Raw genomic sequence first — 18,373 nt, forward strand, 5'->3', positions numbered from 1 at the left:
GAATTCGGCTCCTGGCTTCCTAGGGCCTGCGACTCCGAGGACCCCTGCTAGCAGTATCCAGAAGTCTTGCTCGTAACCCGGAGGCGCGCACGCGCCTGGCACAGCAGGAAAACCTCGCCCCGCTAGAGGAGGCCTCAGAGGCGCCGGGCACCACTCGGGCCGGGGGAGGCCGAGGCCGGCGGCCGCCCAGCAGGCCTCCGGCTCCCGCGCCGCCCTCGGGGTTCTTTATGGCGGGCGGGCGGGCGAGAGGGTGGGGTAAGGAGGGATGGCGACGGAGCAGGCGGATCGGACAGGGGTACCCGCTCGGGGAGCCTCGGGAAGCGCCAGGTGGCCCTCCCGGTAGGACACCGCCAGCCTCCCAGCCTGACGCGCGTCTCCCCTTCGTTGGATTGACTCGTTCGGCTTCCCGTTTTCCTCTCGGGGAGGGGTGGGACTTCCGGTTTAATGTCCGAGTGACTTCTGCCAACAGCTGATGGACTAAAAACAAGACGGCATACGGGTCCGCCGGCCATTCGGGGCAAAGAAGGGGAACTCTACGTGGGTTTTACTAAACCAGTTCCGTGATGCTGTTTTTCGGTCGTGGGGTCCGGTGCTCGGTCCGCGACGGAGTCGTCCTGGCAGCCGCCGGAAGTTGCTCAAAGGAGAGACAGGAAGTCCCTCCCCTTCCTCCCAGAGGGAAGACGGTGAGCCGGAGGAGTCAGTCAGAGGGGCGAGCAGGAGCGATTCCGTCGGCAAACAGGTAAGTTATTCTCTGCCCGGGGCGGGGGGTTTGGAGGCGGGGACCGTCCAGCGTCAGCGCGGGGCCTGGGGGCGGTGGCTTGAGGGCTCGGGCCCGGGCGGCTGGGCGCCGGCAGCCCCGCCAGGGCCCTTCGCTCTTCCTCCTCCCCCCTCCCCCCGCCTCCGCCCCTCCCCGCTCGCCGGTCCCTCCCGACGCCGCCCAGACTCGCCGACACCCGCCCGCCGCCCGCGCGGCCTCGCCGCCGCCCGGCCCCCGCTCCCGCCCTCACCTGCTGGCTCCGCGGGCCGGGCTCACGAGCGCCCGGCGGGCCTCGGTTTCCCCGCGGGGCCGGGCTGTCAGCGCAGGAGCGGCGCCCCGGGCGCCCCACGCTCCCCTGCACGCAGTCGGGGCGCTTCCGACCGCCCTGCTTCTTGACTGGGACGCGCGCGCCCGGGCGCGGAGCTGCCCGGTGTCGGTTTATCGTCTGGGCAGTGGTTTCCTAGCCGCCGCCCACTCCCGGTCTCCCCCCGTGCACCGATGCGCCACTGCCACCCGCGCCTCCTTCCGTGGAGGACGCTGGGGCCCGAGAGCACCACGACTGGAAGTGGAGGGTCCTGGCCCCTCAGGGTTCAGCTGCTCTCAGCAACTGGAGGAGACCCCCGGTTGCTGCACACCGCTGTTTGCAGCAGCGGGATTTGTGCCTGTAGATACCCACCTCTTCCAGCGGGCGAGCACGTCCTGAGTGTGCGTGCCCGCTTTCTGGAGCTTAGTCTGGTGGAGGTGGGTGCCTGGAGCTGCTGACCCCTGTCGGTTGCCTTGAGTTTCGAATAGCCCATTTATTTCACTGGGTAGTTCTACGCTAGGACATCTTGGTAGGGTTGGCATCTGTGGACACACATGTAGGATTTCTTTATGTTATAGGTAACCAGAGCCCGAATGGTGATTGAGTTATAACTTTACAGTCGGTGCCAGTGGAACTGGTTACAGTATGCACCTAGTTTGCGGTGAAGCGTTAGTCCAGTTGGAACACTGCATAGGGAAAGGCGCTAACGTATCTTAATTAGAACATCATTAGGAGAGCTCATTTGATATATACTCTGCATACTTCATTTAGCACGGCAACTTTGTAGAGTAAAATTACTATCCGCTTTTTATAAACTGAGACCCAGATTAAATAATTTGACCAAAGTTAACGTCAGGATTCAGATCTCAAGTGTTTGTTATTCATTCTTTTTCAAGTTTGCTACATGCAAGATTACTGACTCCTACTGGCATGTCTGAAAAACAGTAAGGCAAGCCTTTCTAGTAGCTGATGTCTTGTGTGATGTGTAAGGCAGGTGTGATTATTACTGATAACACAGTTGCTACTGGTGCCTTTTATTTAAAAAACTGTTTATTTTGGAATAATTTCAGATTTACAGAAAAGCTGCAAGATAGTACAGAGAGTTCCACTGGTATTCAGCAAAGCAAAGTGGCTCCACTTCAACAAACCTTGGTTCCTGCTTCATGCCAGTCACCGTTCTAGGTGCTGGAGAGAGTAACACACTGCCCCAGATGATTTCAAGATCTGGTTGAGGAGAAAGATACATGAACAAATATAATACCTTTTGCTAAGTGCTAAAATGGAGATATGGGACCACAGAGGAAGTTATGTCTTGACTAACTGGGAAGGGGTGGTGAGAGCTTGCAGGATATAGAATTTGAGTTAGATCTCAAGGATTAGTGGGTACTCACTTGATTGATGGGACATTTCTCCCAACATTTATTCTAGGAGAACGCTCTAACCTTTTATAAAACAGACTCTTCTTATTTGATTCTCCTCTTTTGCTCTTTCTCACATCTCCTCTGAGAGGTTTGTATCTTAGGTTTCAGAGGTTGTGAGAAGAATCCCAGTTTTTTATAAATACATGAATAGGAGATGAAATTAAGCTGTGTTTCTTATTAGTAATGGAAGTATCTAGATCTATACATTTTAAAATTCTTTGTTTCTCATTAAATACTTCTGTGGTCTTATCACACACGTTCTTTATGCGAGGATGGGAGCACAGTTCTGAACTATAGCCTGGTGTGTTAGATCCCCACACCAGAGGGGAACTTTGAGTGAGTGTCTGAGTCAGCTTGGGCTGCTATAACAAAATACCATAGCCCTGGGTGGCTGAAACAACAGGCATTTATTTTTCAGGTTCTGGAGTTTAAGTCCAAGATCAAGGTGCTGGATCCTGGTGAAGGCTCTTCTTTGCTTGCAAATGGCCACCTTCTTGCTGTGTCTTCACATGGCAGAGATGTAGAGAGAAGTCTGGTCTCTCTTCCTCCTCTTATAAGGACACTGATCCCATCTTGGGGACCCTACCCTCATGACGTTATCTAAACCTAATTACCTCCCGAAGACCCCACTTTCAAATACCATCATGTTGGGGATTAGGGCTTCAACATAAGAATTTTGGGGGGTACGCAATTCAGTCTGTAGTCGATGGGTTTCTTGGAATTTTTGTTATTATGTGGAATTTCTCCCAAATAGACTTTATATAGAACTAAATAGGAAACTGTAAAATTAGCATTTATATGGCTTTTGCTAAAGCAAAGTAGTAAACACAGTTTTATTTAAAATAAGAAAAAATTATTTTAGATATGTTAAATATGATTCAGAGACCAGTTGATGAAGAAATTTTAATTGTTTCATTTTGATGAAAGAGAGAAATATGTGGTGAAATACTGTGGTGGTGTTTTCACTTTTAGGCCTTATACAAATGAATGCCTTCATAGTTGTCAAATTAGGATAGTCCTTAGACTGTGGCAGTGAGCTGTTCCAGTTCCCTCACTGTCTGACAAGGAGGCTGAGCCCCACAGAAGCGAAGTGACTAATCCCTTGTAGAGATTAGTGGCAGAGCAGGGATTGGAATCAGGCCTCCTGATTTATGGGCCAGTCTTTCTGCTGTTCCATCAGTGGTTCTGAAACTGAAGGTGCATCAGAGTCAGCTGGGGAGCTTGTGAAAACACAGATGCTGGGCTGAGTGTTTGATTCAGCAGGTCTGTGCTGGGACTGAGAATTTGCATTTTTGACAACTTCCTGGGTGATGTTAAAGATGCTGGCTCTTTTTTTCTTTGAGAAACCTGGCCTTACATGATGTTGCCTTTTTTTTTTTTTTTTTGTGAGGAAGATCAGCCCTGAACTAACATCTATTGCCAATCCTCCTCCTTTTTTTTTCCCCCCAAAGCCCCAGTAGATAGTTGTATGTCATAGCTGCACATCCTTTTAGTTGCTGTATGTGGGACGCGGCCTCAGCATGGCCGGAGAAGTGGTGCGTCTGTGCGCACCCGGGATCCGAACCCGGGCCACCAGTAGCAGAGCTCCCACACTTAACTGCTAAGCCATGGGGCCGGCCCTGATGTTGCCTTTGATCTCTTATAAGAGGAGAGTAAGTAAACCTCCATGGGTTTATCCCAGCCTAACCTTTCCCTGGTACTCAGAGAATCAAGTTCTTTAATTTTGTGTTATGAACAGTAATACACTAACAGCATAAACATTAGATGGAAAAAAGTACTAGAAATGGAATATTTCCTGGCGAGAGTCATTATGGCATTTTCAAGGATAATTTTTGGAGATAACTCTAGAGGTCAGAACCACTCACTGTTGAAGGGGATACACTTGAGCTGTGAGGACCCTCAGTCTTAGCAGCAATCGCACTAAAAAGGGTGTCCATATTGATTGCTAGATTACATAGGAGTGAAAAATTACTTCCAGTTTTGTTACTCTCTCTTATTTTGTGTACTAAAATGTTCTTTTGTTATATATCAAAATCTTATCAGGCCTCAGCACAGTGACATGCCCATAGTAGATGTTAAATAAATGTACATTGAATTGAATTAAAAAAGAGTAAGGGGGAAAATAAGGTAGGTTATTTATCTGGAGAGATTTTAGTGCCCTAGGAAAGTTACTTTGCTCTCTAGATTATCCCAATCAAAGGTTTTTGTGGAATAATTACAGTTTATTCCAGTTTAAGCCTTATTTGCAATTATTGGGATTTTTTTAGAACAATTATTGGAAGAGGTAGTATATTTTTATGTTAGAGTTAATGAGTGATCCCCCATACCTTTTTATCATTCATCTGAGATGATTTTTAAAAACTTTTTACTTTGAAATAATTTTATTTATTTATTTTAATATTTATTTATTTTAATATTTATTTTAATATTTTATTTATTTATTTACTTATTTTTGAGGAAGATCAGCCCTGAGCTAACATCCATGCTAATCCTCCTCTTTTTGCTGAGGAAGACCTGCCCTGAGCTAACATCTATTGCCAGTCCTCCTCCTTTTTTTCCCCCAAAGCCCCAGCAGATAATTGTATGTCATAGTCGCACATCCTTCTAGTTGCTATATGTGGGACGCGGCCTCAGCATGGCCGGAGAAGCGGTGCGTCGGTGCGCGCCCCGGATCCAAACCTGGGCTGCCAGTAGCAGAGCGTGCGCACTTAACCGCTAAGCCACAGGGCTGGCCCTGAAATAATTTTAAAATTATAAAAAAATTGCAAAAATAGTCCAGAGAGTTCCTGTATACCTTTGAACCAGCATCCCTTTGTTAACATCTTATGTAACTGTAGTGTAGTTATCCAAACCAGGCAGTTGATACAGTTAATCTAAAGACTTTGCTCAGGTTTCACTCTTGATGTCCTTCTTCTGGTTGAGGATCCACACTGCATTTAATTATCATGTCTCCTTAGTCTTTTCCAATCTGTGACAGTTCCTTTCAGATTTCTTTATCTTTCATGACCTTGATTCTTTTGAAGAGTACTGGTCAGTTATTTTGCAGAGTGTCCCTCAGGTTGGATTTATCTGGTGTTGTTTTGTGATTAAATTGAGGGTTAAGCATTTTTGGCGAGAATACCACAGTGGTGAAGTTGTGCCCTTCTCAGTGCATCATATTTGGACATGTATGATGTAGATACGTCTTATCACTGGTGAATGTTAACTTTGATCTCTTGGTTGAGGGGGTGTCGGACATCTTTCTGTGCTCTAAAGTTAAAAATTTTCCCTTTGTAATTAATGACTCTCATAACTTCACACTGATTTTAGTGCAGGTATTTAAAAGAAATGAACATACGATGTCAGAATCCTTTGAGCCTGACCCTGACTGTGAGAGCTTTCTTATCTTGGGAGGCTTCATTATTATTCGTTAGATCCAAACATAGCAGGGAAGGGTAAATGTGTAGGCTGCTGGGAGAACAGTTATTTGCTCAAGAACCTGTGTTTCATCTCGATCAGTCTTAGTCTTGAATTGGCAACAGTGGAAGCTGTTTGTTACAATTCTTTTGCTGTGGTTCTGTGATCTGTCTCACATCTGTCTTCCAGGGTATGACTTTCCATAACTTTGCTGCATTTCTTAAAGTTCTCCCTAGAGCATTTTTGTAGAAGATGGATGTGCTTCAGTTCATCACAAGGCAGTTGCTCTAAATATCCTGCTTACCCGCTTGTTAGTCCATACAGCTGGGTGTGTGTGTTCTCTTTGTAGACCATGCTGATGAAATGCTGGGGGTATTACATATCCACATATATACGTATATACATATAAATTGTCTCTAGTTTCAAAATTCATGTGCCTTTAATATCCCAACCTGAGTAAATTGGAAGATATGTATCTGGTCTGTCTCCCCCGCAAAGCTTGTAAGCTCCTTAGAGCTACCAGTGACTTGCTTGGTACTTGGCACACACAAGGCACTCAATAAATATTTGAGAATAAATGAATATTATATGTGCATCTTGTTAACTGGTTTTATGAATTGCCAGAATATTGTGAACGTCTTTCCACATTAGCACAGGTATGTAATCTGCATGGTATTCCAGTACAGTGATGCATTGCTTAACGATGGGGATACTGAGAAATGCATGGGTAGGCAATTTCATTGTTGTGCAAACATCATAGAGTGTACTTTCACCAACCTAGATGGTATAGCTGTTGATGCAATTAATCAATAATCATTCTATAGCAAAGAGTTTTATTCGAGCCAAGCTGGGGACTATAGCCCGGGAGTGCAGCCCTGAAGTGCTCCGAAGAAGAGTGATTTTCAGCACCATTTTATACCATTTCCAAACAAAGAGACATATATCAAGTGTGACAGGGTTCAAGGATACATTCTTTCAAGAGTTCGAGGAGATACTTTGTTACAGATTAGGACATATGTAGTGAGTCAACATGACCCTGGAATCATGGGAAGGGAACTTCAAAAAATACTGGTGTCATTTTGATGAAGGGAGGCGTCAATTCTTATCTTCAAAGAGTACATTCTTTACTTTGGGATAATATACAATGAATGTTTGACAGGCCTTAAGTCAGGCTTCTTTGGTTAAATAAAATTTAGGCCAGATCAAGTTTAAACCAGAATGGCTTCCCCATTCACCTCAATATGTAACATTTTCTTGTATCGTAGCCTTCTACACACCTAGGCTCTGTGGTACTAATCTTACCGGACCACCGTCGTACATGCGGTCGGTTGTTGACTGAAACAGCCCTATGCGGCGCTGTATATGGATGTGCCACAACAACTTCATCTTTAACTCATCCTGCGTTGTTGAATATTATGTTGTTTCCAATTTTTTCTATTATACAGAGTTCCATGGTGAATCTTCTTAAAACACATATTTTGTCCAGTTATTTCCTTAAGATAAATTCTGTAAAGAGTCATTGATAGCTCAAAGAAGATATATATTTTAAGACTTTTGATATATTGCAAAATTACTCTCTAGAAAGGTTGTATAGATTTATATCCCAACCAGTACTGTTGAGGGTGCCCATTTTCCCACTTTCCCCAATGCTCAACTTTCAATTTTTTTAGAATGAGACTAAACTGAGGGTTTTTGGGGATGTTTTTAAGCATTCTTCCTGGAGTGTAGTGGGGTGGGGATCGTAGTCTGACTCATTTGCTAATAACCCTCCAAATTTTCATGTTGATTGAAATTATCCAGGTTTTTGTTTGCCTCAGTGAGAGAGCAGAATAAACCTCAATAAAGTAGTGATTAACACTAGTCAGTATTTCACTTGGGGCACTTTTTTTATCCTCCCTAAAGTTATAGTTGGTTATATCTGTGGCCCTTAGCAAACAAGAAACTTCTTTATTGTTTTTTTTTGTGTGAGGAAGATTAGCCCTGAGCTAACATCCGTTGCCCATCCTCCTCTTTTTGCTGAGGAAGATTGACCCTGGGCTAACATCCGTGCCCATCTTCCTCTACTTTATATGGGACACCGCCATAGCATGGCTTGACAAGTGGTGTGTGGGTCTGTGCCCAGTATCTGAACCTGTGAACCCTGGGCTGCCGAAGCAGAGCGTGTGAACTTAACCACTAAGCCACCGGGCCAGCCCAGGAAACTTCTTGAGAGTGGGGTACGTTTTTAATTCACATCATTCACAAAAATCAACCACAGATCAATTAAAGGCTTAAATACAGAAGGCAAAACTATGAAACTTTTAGAAAACAATGTAGGACAGTAATTCTATGACTCTGATGTGGGAAAGAGCTTCTTAAACAGATACAGAAGATGCAGACCATAAAGGAAAAGATTGATCCTTTTGAAAGCATTAATATTGACAACTTGTGTTTATTGAAAGAAACCATCAAAAAAGTGAACAGACGAGTCACAAGTGAGAATAGATATTTTCAGTACACGTTATTGAGAAAGGATTAGTATCTAGAAAGGTAAGCAACAAAAAATCAGTAAGAACAGTGGAAGAATGGGCAAATCACCCGAATAGGCATCTCACAGAAGAGGAAACCTGAATGCAAAGATTCTCGACTTCATTAGTAATTAGGGAAAGGCAAATTAGGACCAAAGTGGTGTATAATTTCATAACACTGGGTTGGCAGTAATGTAAAAATCTGACAGTGTCTGCTGTTTGGGAAGGTAGGAAAAAACTGGAATGTTTACACACAATTGGTGGGAGTGTAAATTGGTACCATAACTTTGGAATTACCTAGTAAAGTTAAAGATGCGTATATACTTTGACCCAGTAATTCTACTCCTGGGTCTTTATCCTAGAGCAGTGCTTCTAAATTGTGTTCTCAGGAAACTTGTTAGAAATGCAAAATTTTGGGCCCCACCCTAGACCTACTGAATCAGAAACTTTGGGGATGAGCCAGCTTTCAGTCTCAACAAGCCCTCCAGGTGGTTTAATGGATGCTAAAGTTGTCAAACCACTGCCCCAGAGAACCTCATGTACGTGAGTGCCTGAGGACGTGTACAAGAATCCTGACAGTTGCACTGTTTGTAAAAGGCAAAAACTAGAAGCAGTCCGTCAGAGAAGAATGGATAAACTGTATTGTATTCCTGTAGTGAAGTACTGTACAGTAGTGCACCTGAGTGGATTTTAGCTGCATGCATCACTGAGGATAAATGTCAGGAATATCATATTGAGGGGAAAAAAGCTACTTACACAAGAATGCATATAGTATTTTTCCATTTTGTTAAGTTTTGAAACATGCAAAAAAACCCTGCCTGTTGTTAGGACTACAGATATGGTAAAGTAATAAAAATTACAAACACAGAATTCAAGTTAGTAGGTAGCTCTGTAAGAAGAGGGAAGGTGATAGGGACACCAAGAGGGAATTCAAAGGTAAGAATTTAATTTTCTTAAACTGTGATCTGTACTCAGGGTTTTGTTATATTATGCTTAATACCTTGCACATATTAAAATTATTTTTTGTATCGACCAAATATTTAAGAAACAAACATCTATGTGTTTTTCTTTTTGCAAAGTCTGTCTACACAGGGACTATTCAGTTTGTATGAAAAAGATATGATGGGGGTGATGGTGGTCAAGATATGTTCTTGCAGGATTATGATATAAAAGTACTTTCAGGAATAGAGATATCAAACAGTAGATTATTTTAGAAAATAATGATGGTTAATACTTGCTGAGTGCTTACCAGGTACCAGGCACTGGTCCAAGGACGTTATGTGCTGAGTTTATACTCTATTAACTGAGGATTGAACCTCACAGTGAACCTACAGGGGTCAGTACCACTCCTGCTTGTGTTTCACAGAGGACGAAAGGTGCCCGTGGGCACATAGGTGAAAATGAGAGAGGCCGTCTGACTCCTAAACACTCCGTCAGAGATGGTCAGAGGGAGAAGACAACCAGACAAAATGGAGTTATGCCCGAGAGTGTTGCAGTTAAACGAGAAAAAAAGGAAAAGTCAAAATAGGAATGGGAGTGTGGAGGACTGGTAAAGGGTATCTTTATCCCCATTTTAGAAGTTACTTTCTTTATGTTAGTAGGTTTGTTTTTAAACCGGTGTACATCACTATCATTCTAGCAGATGCTATGCCCCTAAAGCAGAAAAGTAATTGCATTTTGTTTTTAGTTCTAAGGACTGCATCTTCCAGTTCATTAGAAATTGGTAGTATCACACCATAGGATTTGGGAAATCTTACTTATTTGCTTAGGCAATTGGTTGCTAAAGAGGGTACTTTTGGGAAATCTACCTTTGCCTGTTTTTTTTCTTTTCCAGCCTTGGATACTTTTTTTTGAGTCATAATTAACCCATATTATGAGGACTATTTCTTAAATAAACATTGCTTATAATGTAAACCTTATTTTAAGCCATTGTGGTATGAGTTACTCCTTGAAATTAACAAGTATAGGAAAAATTAAAAGATGGTTCCAGAAGCCCTAAGTCAAATTATGTGAAACCAAATAGCACTACTATTTTTGTTTGATGTTCAATTCAGAGTGCTAAAATCGTCTAACCCACGTGAACTGTCAAGTATTTGTAATTATGTAATGTCGTATGTTCTGGCGGAGGCAGCCCCTAGCTAAGAAGTTGACAGCCTATGAGAGTCCTTCCATAGCGGGGATGTCTGCGTTTCAGACACATGTGGTGCATGTCAGAGAACCCTCATGGGCAAATGTAGAGCATAGGCTTCTTCAAACAGATTTTAGGTACTTAAGCTCTTCTAGCTTCAAAATCTCATTCTTAATTCTCAGTGCTTTTCAATGTGTTCGATATTCAGACTTCTCTCTTATTTTCTCTTATATGCTTTTTTTTCCCATTTAAAAAAACCCAAAAAGTTTTAAATAAGAACAGGTAAGGTAATAAGCAGCCTAGTAGGGAAAAGACACTGTTGAACCCAACTGGAATAGTAACCAGTGTAATCATGCAATGTAACCAAAGCCCAGCAGGTTTGTCAGTGACTAAATATAATGGAAACTTGGTGTTTTAAACCTAGAACAAACAACAAACCACTTCTTTCAAAGTGTATAATTCACTTGTGATTTCTGCTGATTGTGAATTATGGACCAGAATTTGATATATAATTATTGGATCAATTATTATAGAATGAGGACTCACAGTTATAGGAGTTCATATAATTATAAAACCATTAGAATTTAAACTAGGTGGTAATGTACTTTTAAAAATAGCTTAGAAAATTTAGATCATTCAAGGAGAGGTGGTAGAAATTACAGTCTTTCAAAAAGTGAGACCAAATGGTTTTCATTAAGAATCTTCAGGGCCCATAATCTGGTTTTCCGTATGGGTGGTGTTTAACACCCTAGGATTTCAGGGTGGTAGGTTGAGGCAGTGTTTGCTAAAAGTGACATTCAGAATAATTTTTTGTGACAAATTATGATGTAGGCGGATGGTTCTGGAATCCATGAGTGACAACCCTGTTTAGTACAGTACCTTTACTCTCCTTCCTGAGGCACCTTTCTTTCTTCTCCTTTTCCCCCCTCTTCTCCTCCACACTTCAGCTCTATGTCTGGTAAATATATGTTAAGTTTATGTAATTTTTTTTGAAGTTAGGAGGGACTTGAATCCAGTGGGTCCCGAATCTGGCTCATCAGAATCATTCAGGAAGCTCTTTAAAACTACAGATCTTTGTCCTCACCTCAGACTTAACTTTTTTTTTTTTTTAAACAGTTTTATTTTTATTTTATTTATTTATTTATTTTTGTAAGGAAGATCAGCCCTGAGCTAACATCCATGCTAGTCCTCCTCTTTTTGCTGAGGAAGACCAGCTCTGAGCTAACATCTATTGCCAATCCTCCTCCTTTTTTTCTCCCCAAAGCCCCAGTAGATAGTTGTATGTCATAGTTGCACATCCTTCAAGTTGCTGTATGTGGGACGCGGCCTCAGCGTGGCCAGAGAAGCGGTGCGTCGGTGCACGCCTGGGATCCGAACCCAGGCCGCCAGTAGCGGAGCATGCGCACTTAACCGCTAAGCTACGGGGCCGGCCCTCACCTCTTAATCAGACTCTCTCCATGGGTGGGACCAAGGGATTCATGTTTTGATGATTAGCTAAATGTGTAAATGGTTGATATTGTTCGTAATTCCCTTGTTTTACAAATGTGGAAGTAATAGGTCTCGGTATGCTCTTTCAGGGTTAGTTGCATTTCTCAAAAAAGCTTTTTATGAGTCTTGTAAAGACTAAAAGCCTTCATTAATGGTAGAGTGACAAGCAATATGATAATTTTTGGATTGGGATGTGGCAGAGATGGCTAGCTGTCCACCTAAATCAGTTCTTTCCTTCCATAAGATACAGTTTTACAGCTCCAGGTTACATTTTTCAGATTCCCTTGCAGCTAAGCAGGTATGAGTGGAAGTGGTAGATGCCACTGTCCGGGAGGGGGAAATTTCCCCCAACCCCTCTTGAGTTCTTGTGGCTGGACTAATAATAAAATTAACGCAACACAGATTAACTGGAGAAAAAATCCAATTTAATACGTACACACAGGAGATCATAAAAATAATGCTCGGAAGTGACCAACGTAGGCAGCTTTTATATTTTTTACACAAAGAAACAGTAAATTTGTGAGGATTTGACAGGACAAAGAAACTTAGATTTGGGTGCTTAATTAGGAAGGAATCTAAGCGGAGTTTGGGTTTGGGGTAGTAAATTAGTAAAAAAGTGACAAGGTTTGTTTATACAGGCCCCTCTGCTCTGAATTCCCTATCTCTGGTGGTAAGGATGTCTCTCTGTCTCCTGGTGTGGGAGGGGTACCTTTCACATGGGAGATTTATTTCCTGCTTTCATGGGGAACAGAGAGGGTCAAAGTGCTGTTTTTGCATTGGCTGCTTCTTAAGTAACTTTAATTCAAAATAATCAATATGCTGTTGTGGGATATTCTGGGGGCAGCCTGCCGTGGGCCCCACTAACGCTTTTGAGTCAAGATTGCAAAACTGCTCTGAGTCGTAGAGACTAGAGACGGAAAGTCAGAGGCCAGGTGTGCGGAGTGCAGCAGGTGGAAGCAGAGCTGCCCGGGACGTGGAGAGTTGTGACAGAGCGTGTCTCAGGGATATTTTATCAAGAGTCAGCGCTTTTAGGAAGCAGGTGCGCTGCTGCTTTCGTGCTTGTTTTCTTCTGTCAGCTGGGTGCAGGGAACGAGGATGCTCCAAGGCAGAGCTTCAAGATGGGAAGAGCCAGGACCCCTGAGTCGGCCTGGAGCAGACTGCCTGCTGACTGGGACACCTGCTGTGGAGGTTTACAAGAGCAAGAGAGAGGCTTCTGTTGTGCTTGGGCAATTTCTAAGTCCACTTGTTCTAGCAGTCATGGTATTAGGGCATTACTTTCTTGTTAGATTGGTTCTAGCCACTGTGTCCAAATCTAAAAGGAAGGGCAGATTATGAATATGTAGAAAATTAGTATTCTGCAGTTTTACTTCTCCATGTATATAATTCTTTTATCTGTTCCTCAGAATGTAGAACGTGATTTGACAGAGTTGGAACATTTTATTAGGCTGCAATATTTTCTTAGAGGCGTAATCTGCAGGAGGTTACTACTTATGTGTGAAAATTAGTAAATGAAGTCTTGTGATGCCATCTATGGAAGGTTGCCAGCAGTGGGGAAGGGACTGATTTTCAGAAACTCTTGTTTAATGATGAACTTAGCAGTAAGAATTCATATCTATTTTTATTGATTTCTTAGAATTAACATAGTTAAAAAATTAGTAAATGAATAAGGTAATGCGATGCAGTTTTCCAAACTTAAGTCATTTACCTAACTCCTTCATTGCTTTTGCTGTATTTTATACCACAGTATTGTATCTCACTTTTTTTTAACTTAGCCTTGTCATAAGAAGTAATACACGTGGAGTCATACGTTGCTATGTTATTTTTTCCTAATAGACATTCAAATAATACATACTTATTTAAAAATCCTTACTTGTAGTACATAACTTTATTTTAAATGCCACTAGTGACATTTCTGTCATACTTGGGATATACTGTTCACATAATGAATACTGTTTTTTAGTATCTTCAGTGCTTAATCACTAAAATTCTAATAGAAATAAATGCAGTTACATGAAACTAGCAGACATACTATGTCTAATGGGGCTTTGGTTATAGCATTTTCCTATTGCAGAGATTAATATTCTGGTTAATGTCTACTTTTGTCAATGAGGGACAACAGAAACAGTGCATCTAAACAGTTTGAGAACAGTGTTAAGCAGGATGTGCTTCTAACTGTAGTGAGCAATGGGCCTAAGGAAGTGCTAATGAACATGAAATTGAAATGAAAATCTTGGGAAGTACTGATACTTTTGGTAGAGAAAGAATTTTATGATAATCCCATAATCCGAGGGTGAAGAACATAATGAGACTTGAAAGGGACTGAGAAGCATTGTTAGATTACTGACTTAAATTTTAGGTATTTAAGGAAAGAAGTTCAGTAGGGAAATTATTCACATCTTCCTCCTCTTCTTCCATTTGCCCATATTCTTTTGTTCACTTAAGAATATGTAAGGTGCCATCCTGGGGACGTTTGCTATCAGTGTCAAGCAGGAAAGAATGCTTTGTTGGAGGGGGTGCCTTTACATCCTTGGTAGCTGAGGAAGTGCCCAAGCACTTCTCTCCTCTCTCAAATGGTTTTAAAGTTCTAGAATTTACCTAAACCATTGGATTTATATATAATTTAAATTTTAACCTCTTCAATCATTTTGATAAGTTTGTCTCTTGGTGTATAAATTAATACTTTAAATTTGTTCTAAACATGTCTTTAAGTTGAAAAGAGAGTTGCTTATTTCAAGTGTTCCGGAATTTTGTAGACGAGTTTTATATGCTATAGACATTGAGCACACTGAAACTTAGTCTCTTTTTGGTTTTCCTTTTGAAGAGTCTAACTTCATATATAGTCCTGTGTCCTCTCCTGACTTCCTTTACCCATTTTTTATTTTTGAATTCATTAACACCCTATACTAGCAGGCAGGATAAATAAAAGCAGGCAAGATAAATAAAGGAAAGGTGATAGAATTTCAGATGAGTTAGTTTTGTAATTTATACCAGATCAGTTAAAACGAAGGAGTGTGTTAAAATAGTCAAAGAATAATCATTTAAAGTTTGGAGATTATCTACTCTTTTCTCCTTTATAACAATTAATTGAGAGTGATATGTGAGAGACACTGACACAAGTTTAGTGAAAAGCAGCAAAATGGAATTCAGATGGAGAATTCAGGGGGAGAACCTGAGAATGGAAATGTAGTTTTGCTAGGGGAAAACTAAAGGAAAGGGGATAAGGAAAGTTATTATAGAAAAGTGATAGCATTCTGTAATGAATGGCATGACGTTTATAGAGAGAACCTTCTGAGGTAGTGAAAGAACCTAAAAATGTGTATGATTGCAAAACTGCTCTGAGTCATAGAGATCTAGTCATGACTAGAGACGGAAAGTCAGAGGTCAGGTGTGCAGAGTGCAGCAGATAGAAGCAGAGCTGCCCGGGACACAGAGAGTTGTGACAGAGCATGTCTCAGTGATATTTTATCATCTTGTGCCTTTTTGCATCACGCCTTTGCTAATCAATTCTGATTGCCATCTTGCATCCTTTTGCTTGGGATAGGAGAAAGGTTTATCCTTTGTAGATAGCTAATTAATACCATTGAAATTTTATAAAATTTCAACACACATTAGCCAGCTTTGCCAGGAATAGGAAAAATCCTTTAATGTGTGACATTGTGTTTGCGTCCATGTCTACGAGGACTGTTTTAAGGCTGGTGTGGGAACCACAGCGGACAGGAATTGACAGAAAAATTCCAACAAATTGGTTTTTTTTTAATGGCAGAGGAGTTGAAACTTTTTAATATAGAGACATGGCCACACCAGGAAGTATATAACGTGCAGTAGACCCACAGTTGGAGGTAAAGCTTTTTGGATTCCTGGGCGTCTTCATGGGAACCATTAGCTACTATGTAGAGTATGGTTTTTGTCGGGTCTAAGAAAACTCTTGTCATTTCTAGGGAGCGTTATATTCTTTTGACCCTCTGACTGTTACTGGAGATGTTACAGAGGTCTTTGTAAGCCACATGTATGCAACCAGCCCACCTTCTCATTCATTTTTTTCCCTTTTTACTTTCTATTTGGAAATTATTTCAAAATTATTAAAAAAAAATGTGAAAATAAAAATAGAAAAAGAATACATATATAACCTCTGTCCAAATTCATCTATTGTTATCATTTTGCTGGATTTGCTTTATCATTTCCTCTCACTTTTGCTGTCTTGGGTACACTCTCTTTACATACACATGTGCACACACACGCTCTCTCAACTTTTTTTCCCTGAAATTTTTGAGACTAAATTAAATACTTCATGACCCTTTATTTATAAATACTTTAGTGTATATTTTCTAAGAATAGGGATATTCCCTTACATAACCTAGTAAAGTTTTCAATTTTATAAATTTACGTTGGTACTTGTATTAGTCAGTGTTCTCCAGAGAAACAGAACCAATAGGATATATGAGGATATATATATATGATGAGATTCATTATAGGAGCTGGTAGGCCACTACCTCTGGGAGTGGAAATGCTGCTGCCACTAGGGGTGGGGAGACTTCTTCCACTGGTGAAGAAGACTCATTAGAATTTAGGGACTCAGTGTTCCTAGCTTCTTCAGGGTCTTCCCATACATCCCCATCCCAACTTATAGAATCCCAGTCTTTCCTCTAATCAATGCCCTCACTTTATCAATAGACACCCTGCCAGTCTGAGAGTTCAGTTTGCCTTCTAATTTAGCCAATCACAGAATGAGGTTCTGTGTTTGATATTCAGCAGTTTCAGCCCAGCAGCTACAGGAAATCAGACTCTCCTTCCGGGCTCACCTAGAAGCTCTTAGGTCATTTATGCGGTGCTTGAGCTGGGAATTCGAATCACTGAGCTTGTTTTCTTTCACTGCTTTTTCCCTGATATTAGGGCCAACCAACCAAAGCCATTATTATAGTCCTTAAGTTTTCCAAAAATGTTCATAAGTATAATATCCAGAGTCACTTAGCTCTTTGCTTCTTATAAGTGGTTGGTTAGAAGTATCCAATGCAGATATTTTGTGTATTTCTTTAAACAGTTCACGCCATAGACTATATGTAAATGCTCTCTTTACTACTGGAAATAGAGCCATTAGCATCTTTAAATCTAATTAGATTAGAGACCCAATTCTAGAAACCCCAGAACCAATTCAGAAAACTCATCATAAAGATTCTGTTCCTCTAGAACCAGGTACCAAAATATAGTACCAAATCTGTATTAGTCAGGATTCTCTAGAGAAACAGAACCAATAGGGTATATATAGATATATATATGTAAGACGAGATTTATTATAGGAGTTGGCTCACGTGATTATGGAAGCCAAGAAGTCACACAGTCTGCTTTCTGCAGGCTGGAGAGACAGGAAAGCTGGTGATATGATTCAGTCCGATTTCAAAGGCCCAAGAGCCAGGATCGCAGATGTCTGAGGGCAGATGAGGACGGATGTCCCAGCTCAAGCGAAAACAAAAGCGGATTTGCCCTTCCTCCGCCTTTCTTCTGTTCAGGCCCTCAACAGAATGGATGGGCCCACTCACACGGGAGAGGGTGATCTGCTTACTCAGTCTACCAATTCAAATGCTTATCCCTTCCAGAAACACCTCACAGACACACCCAGAAATAATGTTTTACCAGGTATTTAGGCATCCCTTAGCCTAGTCAAGTTGACACATGAGATTAACCATACAATCCCTTTTGTCAGTCGACCTAAAATGTCTTTAATAGCATTTTTTCCCCCTGCCGTCACAGGATGCAGTCTGAGATCAGGTACTGCATTTAATCGTCATGTCTCCTTAGCCTCCTCTAATCGGGAACATTTCCATAGTCTTTCTTTGTCTTTTATAGCATTGACACTTGTGAATATTGTAATCCTCCCCACTTTGATTTTTATTCTTTAAATAAAACTTCCCTCACTTTGTGGTTGTCGCTGTTTCCTCTTGCTTAGCTGCAGGTTTTGCATTCTCGGCTGCAGTGATGCATAGGTGTCCTCTCCTTCGGGCGCGGGGGTGGGACGGGTTGTGGTGGATATCTGGAGGTATATACCATGTCTGTTTGCCCTTCATTGAGGATGTTAATTTGGCCACTCCTGGCAAGGTGTTGCCAATTAATCTATTGTACAATTACTGCATTTTTTTCCTTCTCTTGTGGCTAATAAGCAGTTTGTGGGGGAGATGCTTTAACACCATTCAAATGTTCTGCATATCATAATTAATCCCCCTAGATTTAGCCCATTGATGATCCTTGCTTGCTACAATCTTTGCCAGTATAATTTTCTATCTTCTGTACTTCCTCCATATTTACCAGTTGGATTTCAGCATTCTACTGTAAACAGTCATCCCTTTGCCCCATCAGTCCCTCTGTCTGTCTGTCCGTCTG

The 18,373-nt window shown here is 41.6% G+C and overlaps 1 protein-coding gene across 1 annotated transcript in view; it reads left to right on the plus strand.

Moving 5' to 3' along the window:
• Nucleotides 1-249: 249 nt before the first annotated feature.
• ZNF407 (zinc finger protein 407) overlaps nt 250-18,373 on the plus strand; it is a 458,423-nt gene continuing 440,299 nt past the window's right edge. Inside the window, exon 1 of the mRNA XM_004422642.3 lies at nt 250-739. The gene's annotated coding sequence lies outside the window, so the exon portion shown is untranslated. The remainder of the gene's footprint in view (nt 740-18,373) is intronic.

This window comes from Ceratotherium simum, chromosome 14 (assembly GCF_057802395.1).
Source record: "Ceratotherium simum simum isolate JZ-2026a chromosome 14, ASM5780239v1, whole genome shotgun sequence".
Classification (NCBI taxonomy): Eukaryota; Metazoa; Chordata; class Mammalia; order Perissodactyla; family Rhinocerotidae; genus Ceratotherium; species Ceratotherium simum.